Consider the following 22,733-nt stretch of genomic DNA (forward strand, 5'->3'; position numbering starts at 1 on the left):
CGTTTTTGGTGATTTCTAATATTACTGACCCAAAAGCCAGTTAACACAGTGTCAGCGCGAGCTACGCGTTCCGAGCGTGGCCGATAATACGAGAAAATCATTACCTATGCAACGAACAGCCCCTACGAAAAGGGAACCCGCCTAGCGGGTCGCTGGCCGTGAGTGTGTTAAGACTTATTTTATCCTCTTAGGATCTTGTAATGTTAAAATTAGGGTCTTCCCGGGACAATTTAATGTTTTGGGGTGTGTTTTCGCAGCCAAGCGAAAATATGATTAAATTCTCAAATGCCTATCGTAGGCAGAGATTTACATGAGGGGTGAATTATCTTGCATATAGAAAAACATGTTAAATAGATATTTGTATGGTAAACGCTTTGTAGTAGCAATACATATTTGGTTAATGAAGCCATGAACTAATTGATACCTGCTTGCGCAGCAGGCTAATGGACGTTTCACGCCTTGCGCAGGCATTTTGTCTGATTTTAACATAGGTACTTAGCGTGTTTACGCTTTAAAATTGTTTAATTTTAGTCTAACAACTAGAAAGCAGCCCTGCTTTTTACAGATTCAGAACAATGTCTGACTATAAGTTATTGTTCCCAATGACTAATAATTTTCCACACCTTGCGCAGGCGAAATAAGTGGTATATGGAGCCATTGTTGATTATATTAAGCCAGTCTTATAGTGCCCATTTTGTTGCATCTGCTAGCGTAGCAGGTTAATGAAGATCACACGCCTTGCGCAGGCGGCGTATCTTCACTTGGCTTAATAATAATATTCACACGCCTTATGCAGGCGGGAACAGTTAAGTATGTTATTCGTATTATATACGCTTTTTCAATAATATTTCCGCTAATACCCGCATACGCAGCTGGATAATTATCGTAGTAGGCCTTGGCGGACATTACGTAATAGTAGTAAATTTCTCCACACCTTGCGCAGGTGGGTATTTTTTTAAAGTAAATATGCTAATTTACATCATGCAAGATTGTACTACTCTGCTTACGCAGCAGGATTTTTATTATGCCTTGTGCAGGCAGCAGTCCATAACCACCTGACCGCATACTCTCAATTACATACTTTATTATGTCATGAACAGAAAAATTATTCGAACCTCCTTTTTTCACAAGGGTTATTATTATAGCAAAGGGTTAAATAGTTAAATATATATATATGTATACCCACATACAGGAGAAGCACTATTTAACCCTTTGCTATAATAATAACCCTTGTGAAAAAAGGAGGTTCGAATAATAATTTGCTATATATATATATATATATATATATATATATATAGCAAATAAATTTTTTGTATGTATAAAGATTAAAACTCATCATTAACCAAAATTCACAATAACGCATAAACTGAATAGAGATATGTCACTTTTACATACAAGAGTTTCACTTTCAAATCCCTTGCTTTAACTAGAAGGTGCTTTTTGCAGTGGCACTTTTTATTATTATATTAGGTACCTACACAAACCTCAATTGAAAATAAAATCCACAGAGGTACTGACGGTACTGTGCATCCAAAGTCGGTATTATTTAAGAAAAAACTTTCCAAAGGATATGAATACAAAGATTGAAAATAAGGTATTCGATGTAGGTTTGTTAGTTACCTTTCGTCCCTCAGAGCGAAAATAGAAGCCCCGCGACAGCGGGGCTTCGTCAACTTTAAGGCGGACATGACCGTAATTTGGAAACCAACATGATACTAGAGTAACTGTTTAATGGTCCATGGCGATACCAAACATAGGTAGTATTTCTGATGATGATGGCCTCTTATTGTAGCATATTTTAGACATTTTAGCCCCTTTCTGAACCAGTTTGAAAATTAGGGGTTCTTGTATCACGGCAGCACAGTACCAGAAATTATGGAAATGCACGGAAAATATCAGGTCATATACCTTACTATCATTATCTTTGCAATTAGACTAAGCTTACTTAATGCAAAAACACAGATGGTGTAACCCACTTGGGCTACTTTCTATTATTTATTTTTAGAAACCTCGGTATCCAAAATGAACCTAAAAGGAACATTTTAGATCCCTTGGTCACGGAACCAAAAATGTACCTTCCCCAAATATATATATAAACCCCACTTTATAAATACATATAATAAACCCCCCCTTAATAATTACCCCTATAATTTGGCCTTGTCGTGATCGTCTAGCTAGCAGTTAGGACCCCATCGAAGTGAACCGCGGAAACCTAGATTCTTTAATGAGTACTAGCTAAATTTTGGACTCGGTTTTTAGATATTATTTTTACCTACCTAGATTTTAATTAAAGAATATTTAATATAATTTATGACGTAGCTAAGAAATAGAATGAAACCTTTTTATTTAATTATAAGAATAGAAAATACTACTAGTTTTATGGCGTAATGTAAGTGTCATCAAAAGAACCAAAACAAGAATGATATTGAAGATATATGCAGCATATACGATAATTGATAATATAAATATAAAAATATTTGTTGATAAAATCCTGCTACGCCTATTAAGTCCCCGGGATAACATAGAAGTAGCACTCCTGAGGTAAGCTCATTTACTCCCTAGGATTTTAAGGATAATTACAGTTAACTATCAACTTCTAAGCGATGTGTGACTTATTCACACGTGCTACTCCGTATGCCCGATGCAAGTCTGGGAACTCTTAGTCCGATTACAAAATCAATCGAAACACCTAGCCTACCATTTTAGCCGGAAGGGCTATGACCAACACTTCGTAAGATAAGCGCACCTAGATGATGATGAAAAGAAGTGTCAAAGTATCCATCAGTCATCAAAATTACTAATCTTTTTTACATTCAAAAGCTAAGGATACGAATCCTTTCATCCCATTTCCCAGAACTAAGAGTATAAACAGTAAATCTGATTTTTAGAGGTATAAACGAAGTACTAAGTTTATTTGTTAAAAATTAAACTTTATAAGACTAAGAATATCAAGACGAGTAGATATATTTAGCTCGAAACATCCTCTGGATTACTTCTGCCTGCCAAAGGGTCCCTAAAACAATCCTTTCTTCGATTTTCTATCTCAGAAAAGTCTGTGTTCCTAAACCCAGCTTGATATTAAAGAATTTGTTTTGTAAATACCTTAGAAACCTGATTACAATACCCAGTACTTCATTTCTACTCCAGAAGACCAGAATTGTGATAGATAAAATTAATATAATATCTTTTTACCCAGATAAATTAGAACACTAAGAAATTAAGACAATTAATCACCTTACCGCACGACTTCTAAAGTAATGATACCATATTTGAAGCCCGTACTGTGAAATATATATCAACCATATAAATTTTATAGACCAGAACTAAAAGGAACCCTAGTAGATAACAAATTGAGTGTGTGCTTCTACCCTATCCCTACCCATTGTCCCTAATCTAGTACATTCAAAGCATAGTTCGTTCTTACCATCGACCTAATGCTTTGTAATATACGCAAGTGTGGTCCCTACGAGAAGCTGTCAAGTTCGGCAGGCGAAACCGAGAAGGCAACCTACAGGCCAGTGTAGTGTGTAGCTCCCCCTTCTGTGCTCGCAAGCTAGGATACAGAAAGTAAGCCGGCCCTATTCCATGTATATAATAGGATCAGTACCCTAGCACACACATATACCAATCACAAGAGAAACTCTGCCATGTCCTAAACCATGAGTAAATGATATCAATCATGACAGAATTCCATCCTGCAACCAGCACAAGCACGCACCAATGCACCGAAATAGATAAATATATTTAAGCGGGGACCTAGCCTCAATTACTGCCGACTTCAGTGGGCCCAGATTACTCCGGATGGCGCACACGTGACGCCCCCACATCCATCTAAACAGCTGGACTTTGAGACCAGTGAGATGCTCATCCCTTGTGCAAATATAAAAGGGAATGCCAAGCTCTCTCACACTTGGAACAAAAGACTCCTAACCATCCAATCCTTTGACACCGTTAGGCGGAGTGAATGCTTAGCTGGACAAACTGTCAGTCCAAACAATGATCTGGCTTTAAAAATAGCAAAAAGACTCTTTAGGAAGGTATGAGAATATAGTTTACTTTTACAAAAAGAACCCCACACAAAATAAAACAAAACCATGAAATTCCCTCAAACACTGCCATTCTGAATCCATGCTTTGTAACGGTGTTGTACCCCCAAAGCTGAATCCAGAACCACAGTATAGAGAACTTCATGATAAAACCCACACACAAAGAAAGCAAAGAAACTCCGCCATAGTCCTAACTTAATTCCACAAAGATAGATATTATCTTCGTACAATCAAGCACAGACACACAATCTCCAAGCTTAAATTTACTAGGATAATTCCAGGTAAACCCAAACACAGAAAAAGTAGCAGAGAAACTTCACCCACCAGCGCTATGTACGCCCAAAGCCAGGGACATTGCTAGCCAAAGATTAGAGAATGAATAATCCCGTAAGCAAGGCCCGCTCAGCCTTATATAATATCCAAATGGCGACAAACGTTTCAACGCTTCAAGAAGAAGAGTCATATATCCCCGTTTGTTTACTATTCGAAAGTGCTTATTCCCTGCATATTAATACTCATAATCGTTTAATGTTAGCAAGGTGGAGGCTATCAATGCAGTCATAAAAATAGCGACATGATCCTCTTAGAAGTAAAGATCTTAAATCCTTGTTTGTTTACTAAGTCATATGTCCCACTCATTAAGGCTCATAATCTGCCGAACCCAACGGAACCATACCCGAACAATACGATCATAAAACTGGCGACAGTATTCGAAATTCAAATATTTAAATCCTATTCTGTTTACATAAGCCTTATGTCCTACACTTTAACGTTCATAATCTATTAATGCTGATGAAGCTATTTTTCAACGATACCTACGCACACTAAAGCAACCAAAAGTATGTTTGAGTTAACATCTTTCCCTTTATGATTCCAAATATTGCGTCCGTACTGAGGTATTTCATGTTTATTTTTATAATAATGTATTAAACATATAATAGAAGTTAATTATTTAATAATTGTAACCTTTTATCTACCTCACGCTTTTTGAATTTTGCGGTTTAAAACGATATCAGAACGTCACCGCGCCTATACCTGTCAAAGTCAATGTAAACAACCTTACAATATTTGTTTTCCTAAGCAAATTCTTGTTATTATTTTGTTTTTACTAAGTTAATTAGCAATTAATTTAATCGTGGATACATATGATAAAGACTAGACTATGAAATCAAGTGCTTCGAGTTACCATCGTTTAGATCTTTCAATGAAAATCAAGAACGTAAACCCACGACCGGCAAGGAAGCTCCCGGAAGCTTTCCTTCACCGCTAAAATGTAAGTTTTATGTTGATAAATGAGCTTAATATTACGTAATAGGCATATGGCCAGTTACAGCCGCCCCCAATTTAAGTGTTTTATGAATTACTTCAGGAATTTATAAAAAACTTCAATTTTCCCTAGATTAGTGGGATAATTTCCCCTCCCTTTTTAAACATGTGGTGTGTTTTCCAATACTAAATGACTGTTAGCGACTCAGCTCCGAAATTAGGCCATCAGAACTCTGTCAATGAACCATGACAACTTTTTCCCCAGCAACCTCGCTTCGCCAAAGATATTAGGTTGTGAATCTAATAAGTTAATAGTTAACTCGTCCTTGCCAGCTCAACCCGGTGCACCGAGTATTACTCCTGTCTCTACCCTTTACGCCGCGCACTTCCGTAGAAGAGCATAAGATGAGACAGCAAAAACCTCCCAAGCAAAACGAAGAGACCTTTAATTTTTATAAGTACGAAGCTTTCAAGCTCCATTGTCAGAATTCAAACCAAATTTCATTGCCCTATCACCCTCAGCCACGTTTTCTTGGTGCGTGTCTTATACTTGAATAAAATATACCGACCTTTAAGTTTGTTTGGGTGTGTTTTTTTTTTTCATTAAACAAACTTAAAATTGACAGAATTAAATACCTCAATTTGGTACACCAAAATTATTTTTGTCTAAACCTAAGAACCATTTAATCAAGTAATAAAACTAATTACGTATAGTAATGAAAACAAAAAAATATAATTTTAATTTACTCTTAAGTAGAGCCTCGTCCTTCTAGACGCTCACAGCTCATGAACATATGTCGAATGTCGGATATATCTCATCCAAGACAAGGTGTGTAGAAGTCGTGTAAGTATTATTACCTTGTAGAGTAATAGCCACAAAATAATACCCTTTTGGAACGGGTCTATATCCAATGGATTCTAACCTACTGATAAAAATTTTCTGGCTAGTTGTGTATTCCCCGTCTCCCCCCCTTGGTTTTCCCCTGCAAAAACCCGACAAATCTAGTCTGGATTACCCTCTCGCCTTTGTCTATCTGTATCAATCCAGTTTTCCCAAAACAAGTACATTCGTCCACTAAGCATACAAACACTCGTACATCACTTACATAAAACCTCGTAACTTTAATTTCTCAGTGCACACAAACTTTTATTCCTCCGCAACTACGCTATCACACGATTCATACAGACAGCCAATGCTCTGGTAAGCAATCCAAATGAAATAAAAAGAATTTTAAGTTTACATATTATTACATTTATACTCAAAAAAAAACATCCCCTATCCCGCCTTGACCCAATACTAACCCATTATTTTTATCCCTATCTGATAAGAAAAGAAAAAAATTGCTGGCACTCAACCCGAGTTTACCCTTTAATTATTTTTAGCCTTAGATGACTAAAAAAACGTAAACATTAACTTCAGGACGTCTGTTCAATTATTTTTAATTTTATTTGTTATTTATTTATCTCTATTTATTTCGATCATAGGGAATAAGAATCTACACAAGCGCCTCCTAACAGAAAGGCATTGTGTAAAATGGAAGGTTTGGGTGAACAAAATACCGACCGCAGATGGTCGCGACCCTCAGTCATGACTCACGAGAAATCGAGGAAGAGAACAAGCGTAAAATACTGTTGACTGTACACTCAAATAATGAAAAATTTCTGAGACGCGCTCAACTATTCCACTGTCAACCTCAGATAGTTGATATAATAATTAATTATTGCTCTGCCAAGAGCCCAAAAAATAAACTATTTCGCTATAATCATATACCGGTTAGTTATCATATTATTCTGATGTCATCCCCTTAATACTGAGCAACTTTGTTTCAATGAACATAAGCCACAAAAAAAAACTGAACTAAAAACCGCAACGTGTTTTATAAATTTAAAACCCATAAGTATTGATTCTACTTGTATGTTGCCTTTATAGGTATGATTAGCCCATTGGTCCTTAAAACAATGCAAACATACTCCCAAATAAATAAGCATCAAAGTAGACTTTGATTTGGAGTGACAATTCTGAACTCGCCCTATATGACATTTATAATAATGATGGTGATGATTTTATGATGATGATGTTGTCGTCCTATGGTACCCCATTGGTACAGAAAGCCTTCTTGAGACGGCGCCATCCACTCCTGTCAATAAATACGAATATGAATATGTCCCGTGCCTCGCGCTCCGCGTCCCTCTAAATCAGTCCAGCTGCCCGCAGCTCGGCGTTGATAGTACGCTGCCACGTTCGCGTCGGCCAACCTACCATAATTATATGCTGCAAAATATACTCAAATAACGTGATTAAGTAACCTAAAGTTATTGACATGTCACATAATTACATTACACCAAATAAAAATTTACCTACAAACATACAACAATATTATCCCTTCACAAAACATTGGGCTTAATTTTATTTGATTTTAACTACCTCATATTAAAATATAATAATAACTTAGTTTTAAAATTGGTGCACTCGAAGAGAGGCCTATGCTCAGCAGCGAACGATAAAAGGTTGATATGATGATGATGATTAAGTTTTTAAAATTACATAATTTTTTCTATTGAACGTTCATTAACTTCCTCTTCTTTCTTCTATTCGAAATATTGTTTCTTGAAATTGTCCGCAGTCCGTAGAACGATTGTAGGAAGTAGCCGCGACTGTTGTTACTTGATCACACTAGTAGCTAAGGAATTCCTCTTCTATCTTCTACAAATAGGCAGCACAATCATCTTGTCACGAATATCCGGTTACCAGCAAGCAATGTGACTAAGCTATCCCGAAATTTCACTGTACACTGTAACTACCACAGACTAGTGCCTACGTCAATTCTTGGGACCAGTTGTCGAAACCGATGATGACCTCAAACGTACGTTATCTCACTCAATTGGAATATAGGTACTTAGCTAACACAAAACCCGAATCATAATACTGTTAGACATCTAGGTCTCTTAGGAACTAAGTAGGTACCTAGTTGTTCTTAATCTACTGACCGTAAAACTTTTATTCATAACTCCATCTCCAGTTTGTATTATTAAGCTATATATCCAAAACAACTTGTATAAGAAAGATAAACCACGAAACTAAAATAATTTAAATATAATGAAGCCATAAAATGATCTAATTTATAGCAATAACATTGCAAAATTGTCTGATTTATTAAAACCAATTCACAAACAAAAAAATAAAAAATTAAAACGCTTTCACTATGCGGGATTCGAACCCGGACCTCTAACATTTAAATCACATACTGTAGCCCACAGTCGTGACCGTTAGGCTATCAGGGTGTTAACAAATTTGACAAATTTAACAATCACATTTTTGAATTTCTTTTATTTTTATAGCGTCCTACACATATAATGACTAAATACAACTTTTTTTTTCATTATAATAAGCTCAAAAAGGAACGCAAATATCTACACATATAAATACAACCAAACTTCACGAAATTCTTTGATAAACGCTATTAATCGAGAATCATGTAGATAGAAAAATTAAAAGAGCATTTTATTAAAACTTTGGAACGTTAGAAAGATTATATATAAATCCTACATGCAGTATATACTGTGAACAAGCGATAACATATTTTTTTATACTAAGATAACCTATAAAAGTACCAGGTTCGACAAAATTTTCTACTCACGTGTTAGATGCACATTCCTTGATAATAAGTACTATTTCCATCACTTTTTCACATCACTGACTTAACTCACTGCACTATTTTAACATAGATTTACTACAAGAAAACACATAATTTTGTTTTGTTTACAAAATGCACTCGTTACTTGCGGCTGCAAAATGCACGTAAAATAACCCAATTTTCACTTGAATACGCGTTTGCACTTTTTCTGAACCTACTCCGGGATAGCATCTACATTTATTTTCGTCCGAAACATATTCCGTCAAAAACAAAGTTATTTTGTTTACGATTCCGACATATTTTATTTTAACACGAATTTACCAGAAACATGACTCCAGTTTGTTAATATGCACTTCACTAAACCTCACTATGATTCTTATTTGTCTCACATAAGGAATTCCATTATTAAACCAATCTACAGACTCATTTTACTTTTTCTTAAAATACAATTACTCCGCGTATACAAATTCCAAGAACTGTCAAAAGTTTCAGAGACGTATTTTTCTTAAAGTTCTAAGATATAACTTGGCAAACCACGTTTGTCTGTAGCAAAGGCGGCAAACTCGAAAATGTATGCGTAAAAAAACTGTCTTTCATAACAAAACTTGAACCCCGCGCACCCCGCTGAATTGAACTTTATTTTATTGATTTTTAGAATATATCCTTTTATCTATAGCAATATGTACGAATAAACTTAACTATAATTCTTCAATAATTGTTTTTGTGAGTAGCAACACCATCACGATTGTTATCTATTACCTTCCGATATCTATGATCATCCGCCTTAGATGGTAGGACCCTATAGATGTGCTACACGCGTGCGTCCGTGAGAGACAAAACATACGCAACTGCACGAGACTGTGACAAGGACAAACAATAATAGCGCTTTCGCTGCTACTCCTACTGAAAGATACATTAAGACTATCCCGTTCTGTCACCTAGTGACAGTAGCGCCACCATTACGATCGTTATCTATTTACTTCCTAAATGTAAATCTAGTATATAAATATATGTAAATAAATGATTTTCCCACAGAAACAACTACATGTACTTTTAAGATTTATTAACAATGCTAAATAATCTTTCACTGCATAAATGAAATTGGCAATTTATTTATTACTTATTCTTAATATCAGACGAAATCGTTCGTGTAAGTTCGTTTCTACAAACGGGCCTCCGCGTGCTTTCGCAATGCGATGAAATTCAAAAACACTTTCTAACATTTTTGACAATACCCCAAAATAGCCTACGTAATTTGGTCGAATTCATTTGTTTACCATAGAATGAATTGTAGTGAACTCAGTAAGTTTCCAATAATTTGCGTGAATAATGAAAAATTGAAACAAAAACCCTTATATATTATCATTTAAGTTTTTATTTTTATGTAGAATGATTTGAATGATAAAACGCATTTTTACAATGTGAAAAACTAAACAATCGATCTATTGATTGATCCAAACCATAAGCTATTCTAGACTGAATGTCCTACAACTTCTACATTTGGCTGTGTGAAATTTTTGTCTATGGCAATTTTACCAACTGTCAATCTCCTAAGTTCCGTTGAAAGTTGTATTTTTTCCTGCAAAAAAAAATGCTTTAACAAATATCAAGGCAAAATTATATCAATGAGCTAAATGTAAAGATACTACGGTAAAAAGAAAGTCTCCGAGAGCGTCCATAATGATTTCCATCTATCGAAGAACCTACAAGACCAAGAAAAATGGAATACAGATCATCCCACGAATTTCCTTCTACTTATTTCATCAATCTAAATGGTCAAGGAACCTTTAGTTCCCGTATTTCTGATCCAGTGTACTTATTTATTTATTTATTTTACGTATCTAAGTACAGACAGTGTCAGTGTGACAGTGCGAGTGAAATAAATACAAAGTTGGGAACGTTGGGAATCATTCCTTCTAGCAAGGTAAGGTTATGTTCTTGTTTCTTCTTTAAACAAGTTACTGCTATCGAGACCCTGTTAAATACACTTGCAAATCAGCAATCGGAAAAGAATTGTTCGCAATTTGACCTACCTATCATTAAATTAGTTTTTCTGACTGATCCCACCTATAAATGACTAGCTGTAGTTTCTTTACTTTCGACATTCTGCTTATAATACGAACGCCTATTGTATTATATTTCCTTATTTTTACTCTTTGTTCTGCAACATAACCGCATTTCTTTTGGAAAACTGAAAGAGATCAAAGTAAAATCAGTATTTAAAAAAAAATGACTGGTTGATTTTCGTTTTACTCTGTCTAACATATCATTAGACCTCCACTACACTATTTGTATTACAATAAGTTTTAAAAGCTATGTTTGATGTTTCAGTAAGCTGACAACTACATTATAAAATGATTCCCTGTGCTGATATACAAAAACTGTTATTTCTCATAAGTTGAAATTATGGTGTGGAAAACTCCATTTGCTGATTTTGAAGAATGTTTCCTGACTCTTAACAGTAAGTATAACTACCCTGTTACCATATAAATACCCTTAGGCTTGCCCTTACTGTATTTGGAATTTTAAGTGTTGTTCTAAAAGATGGTTCGACTAATTTTTTTTTGAAATAAGTGCTTCTCGAACCTGGAAATGTAAAAATCATAACTATATGATAGTGTCAGCTAAAAATAAACTGGTTTCTTTACATGTTAATGACAAGTGATGATGAATATGTATTTTTCTCTTGAAAATGATCCCGTAGTTGTCTGGTAACTTAAATAAAGATATGTGAACATAACCCTGGACCTGCCATAATTATTCCTGTTGTCGCAATAAACCTTACTGTTATGTGTAGACAATGAGAGTAGGTGTTGACTATTGTGTACCTACAAAGTAAGATAGTTAGAAAAGGCAGTCTATCAATGTGAACCTGTACCAGTACATGTACGACGAACATGTGAGGTGTGCAATAATTGTATTGTATTGCATATGTGCTTCGACCCCTAATCTGTGAGTTATATTATTTACAATGTATGTTTCATTTTTTTTTTCAACCAAAACCAACTCGATGGCTGTCCGCTAACCGGTGACATCTAAGCTGATCGGAGCAAATTCCCATTGTTGCCTACAAAGGCTCCTCCGAGTGTTTCGACACTACCCTAGTAAGTATAACAGTAATTTCTAGACTTAATCCTACTTAGAAAATAAATAACTTGAAATTTTTCCATTTGTTCTACAAAAAAAAACTTAAGATTTTTATTTTTTCCGTTTTCTTAACTGTGAAGACCCTACCTGTAGTAAATAATAAACACTGTTAATGAGACTTTTAAGTAGATTTTCTTAAATATACCCTACTTTAGCTAAGTTTTCCATAATTCCGGTTCCAGTGTTACCCGGAGGCTGACTTTGTCCCGGAGTGTCAAGGTGCCTTCACTGTACTTCGACTGACTGCTTCCATTTATGAAAGGTATTTCATCTCATTATATAAATACATAACTTATTATAAACTAAACAACCCATGACTTATGTCTGACACCAATATTTCAAATGCCTAAGCGGAGAGCTCTTGATGACAGTGCGGTGAGTTGAAAACTGTGCTTAGCCTACATACCCTATTCTAATTCTGTTGACTTAAGTAAACTTAATCTAGCTTATTTGTGACTTAACTATAGAAGTATGTCCTGCAAAGATTCTCAAACTTTTTTGGAATTTGAAAAATATGAAGTACTGCCTACTTTTGCATATTTTTACTATGTCATTATATTGACGATAATATTGTTGAAATTCGGGAGAGCACATGTGATGCTGTACTCATTTAACCTGAAAACATCTGTAATAATACCATGAATTGCGACGAATAAATGATTATGATTGCGTACGTGACAAACCCAGGCTGGTTTTGTTGAAGTATCCACATATTTCATTACACTACAGATGCATTAAAAATAATATCGCGCCCCCGCGAATGGATGTCTTAAGAAAAATGTTGACATATTGCCTAAAAATCTAAAGCTATTATTTGAACTGAATTTTCTAATATGTACTTGTCTAACTTATTTCAGACTACCAAGGCGCTTGACTGCTACTGATACATGAAGACCCCTGTTTGCTGGCTTCATCTCAAGAACTTTGCTGCAAAAATGGCTGCTGATACTGCTACACCCAGAAAAACCACAGGACAAAACCCACGTTTTACCTTCTTAGGTACTTACTGTTAGCTTAACCAACTATATACTACTATTTGGCTGTAAACAGTGCACGATTGAAAAGTACCGTCAGTAGAACAGTACTGTAATCCTAAGCAACCCTATGATAATATACCCACTTTATAGTACAAATGTATGCACAGGGTCAGTCCTGGTGCTTCGCGCGTTACATATCCTAATCGATTTTAATGAAATTATTTGAGCAGATTCGATAATGAGTGAGGAGGCCCACACAAAGTAACTCGCTGAGGCTTTTACCAATAATGACAAAACAATAAACAGTAGGGTTCCGTACCGAAAAGTATGTAGATAACTTTTCTAACATGTGCATGTTCCACTAAATCTCTAATAATTATCGTATGACGTACTATTGCTGATTTTCAAACATACCATACGTTACTCAACCTGGGTATTGCCTATTCAAATCCAAGCTCATGCATACACATACATGCTTGTCTTTCCTATCTTATGGTAGCAAATGTACGATATTCGCATACAGTAACCAACCTAAGCTTATTTCTAGCATGTGTGGTTGTCACTCAGACGAACACATAGTAAGATTTGTACCTAACAAAACTATCTGTTCCTTAATACTATTCTATAAAAGTCAAGGCTATGGTAGGCCGTCAGATTTTTGGTGCGAGGCGCAAACGTGTCGATTATGCCTTCTATGAAATGGCAAAACCTACCTTGTACAAGAAAACGTACCGACGAGAACGGTAGATGGCAGCACCTGCCTTGGCAATCCACATGTGTACACATGCTTCCGATTCAGCCCACAAGACGGCAGACCCACCAAAGCGCACGGTCCCTATTATTTGTTCTGTAGGTTATAGAGTGATATTTTACCAGTAAACAAGCCGTCTAACAAAGATCTAACTCTTAAATCAACGCATGTGTACATCTATATTTTTTTTATGATATAGAAGGCAAAAGCAGATGAATGACTGACTTTATTTAATTATTTAACACGTTTTTGATTTTATATACATGATTTTACAACGAATAAATGAAATGAAATGACTCGCCTGAAGGCAAATGGTTACCAACACCCCGCAAAACAGAGTTTGCAAAAGTGTTGCCGACTTTTAAGATGAGAAAATAAGAAAGTCGCAGAATACGCCCCCTGTACCTTAGTATTCTTTTGTGTAAATGAACTGTTACACGCCCCCAAAACTTTAGACTAAAGCATGACTTCTTACACAACTAGATATCTTCGCCTAGACTATTTTAGGTAATGTTATCTTATCTCTAGTCTATTAGTAACCCTGCCTACGTATGCTGCGTGGCAAAGACGCCGCTACTTCGAATCATGGACATTATTTGTATCTAAGTATGTATTTATTCATACAAGTATGTACTCGCCGCCAAGTACCCGCAGTACCAGCTCTGGATATGTGAAAAACTGACCCGGAAATATTTATTTATTTATTTCATTATTGTTATTGATACCTGCGATGAACTATATTTCTTAACAAGCCCAATAAAGGCGCGAGAGAAATAAGTCTAATTGTTTTCGGTGAAAATAACCGTAATAAGTGCTAATATTGCTATACATGTACCTACTTTAATTTTGTTACTTTATCTTTCAGGTATCAATGACGCAAGAAGATGGATTTATAGTTGTGATGACACACATCTTTAGCTGAAAAATATGAAAAGAAAACCCTAATTACGGCGAGCAGTGAACGAGTAAAAATGTAGTACCAAACTCGTCAAGAGATGGCGCCACCTCCGAGATAGAACTCGCTAACGATGTGTCGACGTAGAATCGTGACGTCGGAGATGCAAATTACCGATCGATTTTATTATGTTAGGAGAAGATTAATGCTTGTTGGCTGCATAAGTGCATACGCATGCTGAAGTTACAATAGTTACGTACAAGTTAATCAGTGATTGTACATAGTGTTGTAATAAATACGCTAACTGAAATTACGTTGTTTTCGACTGCGGAAAGTAACCCTTACTACAATAGAATAATAAAGTAAAAGAAAAATTAGATAGATCATTCATTTTTTTTTAAGTAATAAAATTAATGTTTCATGACTTTTATTTAAAACACAACAGAATACGAATCCAAAAATAAGCATACCCACTCCACTTTCACGGTAACAAAAGCCATAAAGGCTACTTTTTACATAGATATATCTTAAAAAACCGTAGTAACCCCAGGTAACCTACATCCTGGTCACGGCACCAAAATGTAACCCACTTGGGCTACTTTCTATTATTTATTTTTAGAAACCTCGGTATCCAAAATGAACCTAAAAGGAACATTTTAGATCCCTTGGTCACGGAACCAAAAATGTACCTTCCCCAAATATATATATAAACCCCACTTTATAAATACATATAATAAACCCCCCCTTAATAATTACCCCTATAATTTGGCCTTGTCGTGATCGTCTAGCTAGCAGTTAGGACCCCATCGAAGTGAACCGCGGAAACCTAGATTCTTTAATGAGTACTAGCTAAATTTTGGACTCGGTTTTTAGATATTATTTTTACCTACCTAGATTTTAATTAAAGAATATTTAATATAATTTATGACGTAGCTAAGAAATAGAATGAAACCTTTTTATTTAATTATAAGAATAGAAAATACTACTAGTTTTATGGCGTAATGTAAGTGTCATCAAAAGAACCAAAACAAGAATGATATTGAAGATATATGCAGCATATACGATAATTGATAATATAAATATAAAAATATTTGTTGATAAAATCCTGCTACGCCTATTAAGTCCCCGGGATAACATAGAAGTAGCACTCCTGAGGTAAGCTCATTTACTCCCTAGGATTTTAAGGATAATTACAGTTAACTATCAACTTCTAAGCGATGTGTGACTTATTCACACGTGCTACTCCGTATGCCCGATGCAAGTCTGGGAACTCTTAGTCCGATTACAAAATCAATCGAAACACCTAGCCTACCATTTTAGCCGGAAGGGCTATGACCAACACTTCGTAAGATAAGCGCACCTAGATGATGATGAAAAGAAGTGTCAAAGTATCCATCAGTCATCAAAATTACTAATCTTTTTTACATTCAAAAGCTAAGGATACGAATCCTTTCATCCCATTTCCCAGAACTAAGAGTATAAACAGTAAATCTGATTTTTAGAGGTATAAACGAAGTACTAAGTTTATTTGTTAAAAATTAAACTTTATAAGACTAAGAATATCAAGACGAGTAGATATATTTAGCTCGAAACATCCTCTGGATTACTTCTGCCTGCCAAAGGGTCCCTAAAACAATCCTTTCTTCGATTTTCTATCTCAGAAAAGTCTGTGTTCCTAAACCCAGCTTGATATTAAAGAATTTGTTTTGTAAATACCTTAGAAACCTGATTACAATACCCAGTACTTCATTTCTACTCCAGAAGACCAGAATTGTGATAGATAAAATTAATATAATATCTTTTTACCCAGATAAATTAGAACACTAAGAAATTAAGACAATTAATCACCTTACCGCACGACTTCTAAAGTAATGATACCATATTTGAAGCCCGTACTGTGAAATATATATCAACCATATAAATTTTATAGACCAGAACTAAAAGGAACCCTAGTAGATAACAAATTGAGTGTGTGCTTCTACCCTATCCCTACCCATTGTCCCTAATCTAGTACATTCAAAGCATAGTTCGTTCTTACCATCGACCTAATGCTTTGTAATATACGCAAGTGTGGTCCCTACGAGAAGCTGTCAAGTTCGGCAGGCGAAACCGAGAAGGCAACCTACAGGCCAGTGTAGTGTGTAGCTCCCCCTTCTGTGCTCGCAAGCTAGGATACAGAAAGTAAGCCGGCCCTATTCCATGTATATAATAGGATCAGTACCCTAGCACACACATATACCAATCACAAGAGAAACTCTGCCATGTCCTAAACCATGAGTAAATGATATCAATCATGACAGAATTCCATCCTGCAACCAGCACAAGCACGCACCAATGCACCGAAATAGATAAATATATTTAAGCGGGGACCTAGCCTCAATTACTGCCGACTTCAGTGGGCCCAGATTACTCCGGATGGCGCACACGTGACGCCCCCACATCCATCTAAACAGCTGGACTTTGAGACCAGTGAGATGCTCATCCCTTGTGCAAATATAAAAGGGAATGCCAAGCTCTCTCACACTTGGAACAAAAGACTCCTAACCATCCAATCCTTTGACACCGTTAGGCGGAGTGAATGCTTAGCTGGACAAACTGTCAGTCCAAACAATGATCTGGCTTTAAAAATAGCAAAAAGACTCTTTAGGAAGGTATGAGAATATAGTTTACTTTTACAAAAAGAACCCCACACAAAATAAAACAAAACCATGAAATTCCCTCAAACACTGCCATTCTGAATCCATGCTTTGTAACGGTGTTGTACCCCCAAAGCTGAATCCAGAACCACAGTATAGAGAACTTCATGATAAAACCCACACACAAAGAAAGCAAAGAAACTCCGCCATAGTCCTAACTTAATTCCACAAAGATAGATATTATCTTCGTACAATCAAGCACAGACACACAATCTCCAAGCTTAAATTTACTAGGATAATTCCAGGTAAACCCAAACACAGAAAAAGTAGCAGAGAAACTTCACCCACCAGCGCTATGTACGCCCAAAGCCAGGGACATTGCTAGCCAAAGATTAGAGAATGAATAATCCCGTAAGCAAGGCCCGCTCAGCCTTATATAATATCCAAATGGCGACAAACGTTTCAACGCTTCAAGAAGAAGAGTCATATATCCCCGTTTGTTTACTATTCGAAAGTGCTTATTCCCTGCATATTAATACTCATAATCGTTTAATGTTAGCAAGGTGGAGGCTATCAATGCAGTCATAAAAATAGCGACATGATCCTCTTAGAAGTAAAGATCTTAAATCCTTGTTTGTTTACTAAGTCATATGTCCCACTCATTAAGGCTCATAATCTGCCGAACCCAACGGAACCATACCCGAACAATACGATCATAAAACTGGCGACAGTATTCGAAATTCAAATATTTAAATCCTATTCTGTTTACATAAGCCTTATGTCCTACACTTTAACGTTCATAATCTATTAATGCTGATGAAGCTATTTTTCAACGATACCTACGCACACTAAAGCAACCAAAAGTATGTTTGAGTTAACATCTTTCCCTTTATGATTCCAAATATTGCGTCCGTACTGAGGTATTTCATGTTTATTTTTATAATAATGTATTAAACATATAATAGAAGTTAATTATTTAATAATTGTAACCTTTTATCTACCTCACGCTTTTTGAATTTTGCGGTTTAAAACGATATCAGAACGTCACCGCGCCTATACCTGTCAAAGTCAATGTAAACAACCTTACAATATTTGTTTTCCTAAGCAAATTCTTGTTATTATTTTGTTTTTACTAAGTTAATTAGCAATTAATTTAATCGTGGATACATATGATAAAGACTAGACTATGAAATCAAGTGCTTCGAGTTACCATCGTTTAGATCTTTCAATGAAAATCAAGAACGTAAACCCACGACCGGCAAGGAAGCTCCCGGAAGCTTTCCTTCACCGCTAAAATGTAAGTTTTATGTTGATAAATGAGCTTAATATTACGTAATAGGCATATGGCCAGTTACAATGGTTTAGCATAACATACGACGGCACAGAGCGCGTCTTTTTAAGAACACCGAAGTTAATAGGCAGTTCTATTCTGTAATAGGACTTACAGTCCCTTCGGAAGACAATAAAACTGAGGCCTATAAATTACCATTCACATTTACATTTTTTTTTTAATGACCTGATCCGTGCTTATGACGAATCGATTCACTGTAAACAAATAAAATAAAAAACCGGGCAAGTGCGAGTCGGACTCGCGCACGAAGGGTTCCGTACCATAATGCAAAAAAAAAAGCAAAAAAAAAACGGTCACCCATCCAAATACTGACCACTCCCGACGTTGCTTAACTTTGGTCAAAAATCACGTTTGTTGTATGGGAGCCCCATTTAAATCTTTATTTTATTCTGTTTTTAGTATTTGTTGTTATAGCGGCAACAGAAATACATCATCTGTGAAAATTTCAACTGTCTAGCTATCACGGTTCGTGAGATACAGCCTGGTGACAGATGGACGGACGGACGGACGGACGGACGGACGGACGGACGGACGGACGGACAGCGAAGTCTTAGTAATAGGGTCCCGTTTTACCCTTTGGGTACGGAACCCTAAAAATCGCTTACTTACGCGACGGCTGCGCTGCACTCGCGATGTGAAACGATCAGGGCCCGTAGCCAAATTACATTCGCTCCTTATCGATTCGATCTCTACGTTCGCGAGCGACTGGTCGATAATGTTTATAATAACCTAGCCAAGAGGCAATCTTTTTAGTTTTCGCTCATTCTATGCGCCAAGTCGGTAAAAATTAATTTTTGTCTGTGGTTCTCGTTCAAAACCGTCAAGAAACATCATCTGTCAGCTGTCAAGAGTGTCAAGTGAACAGCGAATCTAATTTTGGAGAAAATAATTGTTTTATCGGTAAGCAAATTAAATATGTTGATATTTGTTTAACTTAGTTTATCACAATTTCGTGATAAAATAACTCTATATAGTGTAATATTTGAAGAGTGCGTTGTTAATTGCATATAATTTTGACCTAAAGTTTAACAATTTCAGACAGCCGTCGTCCCCGCAGCCCCAACCAAGGCGGCGACGCAGCCAGAGCGGGCAAGAGCGGCTCCGCGGGCTCTTCTTCCACGCTGAGAAGTCCTCGCCAAGTTGGCACGTACAGTCAGAGCTGCCGCTGCAATGACGCCTTCATGGCAGTTACCAGTGCTAAGGACGTGCACTGCTGGCTTACTTGACCAGAAGAGACAATACTTTAAGCGTTAGTATTGATTCAAACCGTGAAGTGAAATTGTGGACAGGTTTGCCCGAATCAGTGTAACCTCAGTGAATTCATTTATTTCATAGACTTCAAACATTTTCGAAATTAACAAAAGTCAAGCGGACATTGAATACATAGATGTTATGCATTAGATTTATCTATTAAGATCGCCGAGGACAGGAACACTTGGAAAAGCATGGTACATCGCGCAGGAAACTCTTCAAACTAGACACGACCTTCAGCAAAGAAGACGCCGACTAAGAAGATGCATTAGATAAGATAAAAGCTGCCTGTGAAACCAAAACTAATAAATCATATTGTTACTTAATATTATTTTTTTATTACCTACCTGTCTTTGATTTTTGTTTACTCAGTAATAGAAATACCTAAGTGAGTGAGGCGTTAAAAATGAATTAAACACATCTTTATTATTTATAGTCAATGGAAATTTGGGAAGGTAATCTCACCCGCTAAGCTACTGGCTGTTCATATTTAACCTTTTGTATGCTCCTGTCAAAAATTTGTAATTTATATATCAATCATAATTGAATAAAATAAAATAAATAAATAAATAAATATTGGGGACATCTTACACAGATCAACCTAGCCCCAAACTAACCAAAGCTTGTACTATGGGTGCTAGGCGACGATACACATACTTATATAGACAAATACAAACTTATATACATAGAAAACACCCATAACTCAGGAACAAATATTAGTGTTCATCACACAAATAAATGCCCTTACTGGGATTCGAACCCAGGACCATCGGCTTAGCAGGCAGGGTCACTACTCACTAGACCAGACCGGTCGTTTTACAAAGACAACTTTTAAAAATTAATGCATTTTTTAAAGTTGAATATAGGTAAGTACATGGGAGCAGATCTGCTCCTAAGTATACCAAAAGTTAAGGTGGTAACCACCATAAATAAATGACACAATGATTGGGTTAAAAAGTTAATTTATTTTATTGAAAATCTATTAATGAAAGATGCAGCAGGTATTTTTTGCCAGCAGCATGAAATCAGTAGCCAAGCATTCTTTTCTTGTTTGTACATATATTATGTACAGTGTATTAAAATAGTAAAACAACACTCAATATATTTTTGTGGTTGTACATGTGACATAGTTTCTTCCCTTGACCCTGACTTTGGAGCACCATAAAGTATTGGTTCATATGCCAAGGCTGCAATGAATATCCAAGTCACCTGAAACAAAATGAATGATTAGTTTTTCAACAAACTCTGTAACATTTGGTTATAATACTTATTCTCTACCAGTCATATGACAAAAAAAAACTAAATGTTTTGTGTAAGTACATGTTATGATTATTTTTATATAGTGTGTAGGTACAGTCAGCTGCAGAGAAAAGGTACCACCACTACATAGAAGTTTGTATGCAGGGGTGGGACCTTTTCTCTGCAGCTGACTGTATCTGCGCCTGCCAAAAGAAGTCATATACAAAGTTTCATAATATGAAAAAGTTTCATTAATATGGTTGATAATGTATATGTATGACAACAGCCCGTCTGGCCTAGTTGGTAGTGACTAGTGACCCTGCCGGTTAAGCTGATAATCCTGAGTTTGAATCCCCGGTAAGGAAATTTGTTTGTGTAATGAGCACAGATATTTTGTACCTGAGTCATGGGTGTTGTCTATGTATTTAAGTATAGTTTGTCAAAGGACTGTCTCATTTCAAACAAAGACAGAGAGAATCATACTAGCTTTGTCATATACCAGTACTAGCACCCAAAATATAAGTATGAGTATAGTTTTCCTGGTTCTTACTGACTGACAAATTGGTTTGACCATCTATATATAGTTATCTAAGTACCCTAAGTACCCACAACACAAGTCTTCTTGAGCTTACTGTAGAGTCCGACTAGAAATTGTAGAAATTAAAAAGTAGCAACACTGTAGTCTCATCCCTTTCAAATCAATTTAAGAAAATGGGATGACACTACAATATTGCTAGTTGTTAGTGACCTTGCCTATGAAGGTGATGGTTTTGCTTCCCGGGAAGGGCATTTATTTGTGTGAAGAACTTTTGTTCCCAAGTCTTTATCTATATTTGTAAAGCCTTTACCTATATACCTTTGCCTTTACACATTCAATTCACTTTCCTATTGAAAAACAAGTGCTTGCCATTGCGCATATGGGTACCAAATTTAATCTACACCGTTCATCGGTTTATATTTGATGACGTAACAGGAACACATTAGTTATTTTAGCATTAATAACATATTTTATATACTTATTAGTAGGTATAGTAGGGATAAGTTATTGACTCACTCTTACCTTTGTAGGGACATTGTTTCGTGTTGCATTTGTGGGTGCATAATCCATTTTTCCATGACACTGTCACTATAGATAGGTAGATATTCAGCGCCTCGGTCACATTGGATCCTTTGGGTGAAATGCTGCGTACGGCCCACAATCCTTTGATCGTAGCATACATGATAAGATCACCAGCTAAGGGCAGTCCTTTCCTAAGCAGTTTCAAGTTTCAATAGAGGCGATTTTTCAGACGGCGCCTGCGTCTAAGCAACACTTCCGCGTTGTTCGCCGCCCACAATAATGTTGAAGTATGCTTTTTATTACAAATTCTAATTTACAAACACTATTATTCGGTATTTTCTTGTGCTTCGGTAAGTTATCTGCAAGGGGATAGCTCGCGCTACGTATCGACACCTAGGAGGCGATAACGCTTGTCAAAAGTGTCACTTGGCTAGACAATGTATGACAGATGTCGAATCCCGGTAACGAAAGTTTTGCGT

General features: G+C 36.2%; 2 long non-coding RNA genes across 2 annotated transcripts; one reads left to right on the plus strand and one right to left on the minus strand.

Annotated features, from left to right (window-relative positions):
• Nucleotides 1-19,349: 19,349 nt before the first annotated feature.
• On the plus strand, nt 19,350-20,281 carry LOC134805917 (uncharacterized). The gene is made up of 3 exons (XR_010146429.1): nt 19,350-19,604; nt 19,743-20,093; nt 20,216-20,281. It is a non-coding gene; the product is annotated as an uncharacterized LOC134805917 (long non-coding RNA).
• A 619-nt stretch (nt 20,282-20,900) lies between these two features.
• On the minus strand, nt 20,901-22,403 carry LOC134805920 (uncharacterized). Its single transcript, XR_010146430.1, has 2 exons — nt 22,255-22,403; nt 20,901-21,164 (listed from the first exon to the last, which is right to left on the minus strand). It is a non-coding gene; the product is annotated as an uncharacterized LOC134805920 (long non-coding RNA).
• Nucleotides 22,404-22,733: the final 330 nt, after the last annotated feature.

The sequence above is a fragment of the Cydia splendana genome, unplaced genomic scaffold (assembly GCF_910591565.1).
Source record: "Cydia splendana unplaced genomic scaffold, ilCydSple1.2 scaffold_80_ctg1, whole genome shotgun sequence".
Lineage (NCBI taxonomy): Eukaryota > Metazoa > Arthropoda > Insecta > Lepidoptera > Tortricidae > Cydia > Cydia splendana.